This window comes from Temnothorax curvispinosus, unplaced genomic scaffold, assembly GCF_003070985.1.
Source record: "Temnothorax curvispinosus isolate PA1 unplaced genomic scaffold, ASM307098v1 QBEX01013867.1, whole genome shotgun sequence".
Taxonomy (NCBI): Eukaryota; Metazoa; Arthropoda; class Insecta; order Hymenoptera; family Formicidae; genus Temnothorax; species Temnothorax curvispinosus.
The window spans coordinates 1-2,119 of record NW_020223647.1 but is presented as its reverse complement, the minus strand read 5'-3'; the positions used below and the strand labels follow the sequence as shown (position 1 = coordinate 2,119).

The following is a 2,119-nucleotide window of genomic DNA, read 5'->3' as shown; positions in this document are numbered from 1 at the left end:
ATGGAGCTATGTTTTGTATAAAAAAAATTTTATCGGATTGAAAACTTTTCGGAAAAAATGATATTTTTCTTTTTTTTAAGAAAAAAATATAGTTTTTACTCCGAAATTAATATATCTTGAGCAACTTTTAATTTATCATCATTACTTTATTTCAGATATGTGCCCCGCGAACGATTCTGAGCATTATCAATAGTAGGAAATACACAGACACCTTGCAAGACACTTGCAATAGCGGTCGAACGTCTTGGACAACATTGGAGTCGGAAATATCTGAAAGTAACTATTTTGGTAATTATTTTTTATTCACTATTTTGAGGCAATGAATTTCTAATCGATCAGTTTATAATATCTGTATCTATATGCTTAATACTATTATTTCTATTAACAATCTTTGACTACGGTCATAAGCCTTTTTCTTTACTATCGATTGTTTTACAAGACGGTAAAAGTGTCTTTTGTCAGAAAAAAAAAAATAAACTTGTTGATTATGTAGATTAGTAAAAAGAACGATTAAATATATAAGTACGAGAAGAAAAAAATGTTTAATACTCTCTATACTCGGAAAAAAATGACTTTGCAATAGTAGCTAAATTTTGTTTGTGCGACGCTATCATTTCGGCGCTTATGATAGCCGCGGGCGACGGCAATTAAAAACTAGAATAAGCGAATATAAAAATAACATAAAAATGGACCCATCGCGACACCTGAGCTTTAGTTCCATTTTACATTTCGATTTCATTTCTAAACTATATTGTATCCAATATCCATCTTTTTTACTTAGGAAGAGAATTTAACCCGGCTTTTGTATCGACGCGGGTTTCTCCATCCTTGGCCTTTCCGTTGACCGTGCGCGTGAAAGGATCTGCAAGCCCGAACACATGTTGGCGTAGCCGCGATCGTCGCCTCTTCACTGTAATCGGACGCGGCTTAGTGACGACTCAAATTTGAAATATGTTGATCTACTGTCCGGTCGCCACTCGGTTTCACCTTTAATATATCGAGAAGGTAAGATCTGTGTAATAAAATATTAAATACCTCGTAAAGTATTCACTTTTTGATGACTTTGTCTCGACAGGTCTGCAAAGAAAGCCGGAATTGCTACTAGGGAAGAGAAATCAGCTGAGCAGGGTTTCTTTGAGCATGAGGAAGGTCCCCTGTATGGTCCTGGACTGACAGATTAATCTTCGTAAGTAAAGATCCTTCATAAGCCCATACAGGGTAGGCGCGGTGTTATCGCATTTTTATCCAGATGGTACCGAACGAGCTATCAATACGCGTCACAAACTCTTTCAGATACACATAAATTATACTCACAAATAGATAAGGAAGCATACGCTATTATTTTCAAGATGTTTTTAAATCATATTTTGCAAATGATGGAGTGACCATAGTCAGGAAAAGCATAATGCCGAACAATGAAGAACCGACAAAATTACCATTTTCCATGTTATCGACTATATCTGTTCTTGTATAGACAAAGATATAGACACCCATGTGCGAATTTCAAAAAGGCTCAGTGCTGGCTTGGTACTGGTGCCAGAATTACCAGTACTGGCTGACGATTTTGGGCCAGTACAAGCTAAGATCGAGGTCATTACTGGGGCAATGTCGGAATGATAACACGGGTCCCAGTCTTGGCGCCAACTTTGGCCCGACACAGAGTACTAGTACGGGGACAACAATAATTGCCAGTATTGGGCTAACTCTTGGCGCCAACTTTGGCCCGACACAGAGTACTAGTACGGGGACAACACTAATTACTGTATCACTCGCGGCGTGTTGCTTCGTGCCGCGGTCGTTACCTCCGGCGCCGCTCGAGCAAAAAGCTTTCTAAATCCCCTCGCGGCATGTTGCTTTCGCGCGGTTGTTACCTCCGGTCCCGAGCGAAAATTTTCTAAGTCGACCCAATACATCCCCAGTACTGAGCCGACTTGCGACCGTAGATCAATATTATTTCTGGCCTTATACACGGTCAGTACTGAGACGAGACTCGCCTCGGAACAAAATATGGTTGGGAAACGATGCTCCCCGCATCGACTTCGTCGCCCCTTTCGTGTACGTATTCCACAAACGTTTTACACATTCGTACGGACCAAGCGAAACGCGTTTGCACGTCTGT

General features: G+C 40.3%; 1 long non-coding RNA gene across 1 annotated transcript; it reads left to right on the top strand.

Moving 5' to 3' along the window:
* Positions 1 to 69: 69 nt before the first annotated feature.
* LOC112464080 lies at positions 70 to 1,186 on the top strand. The gene is made up of 3 exons (XR_003041870.1): positions 70 to 288; positions 782 to 1,005; positions 1,076 to 1,186. It is a non-coding gene; the product is annotated as an uncharacterized LOC112464080 (long non-coding RNA).
* The last annotated feature ends 933 nt before the right edge of the window (positions 1,187 to 2,119 follow it).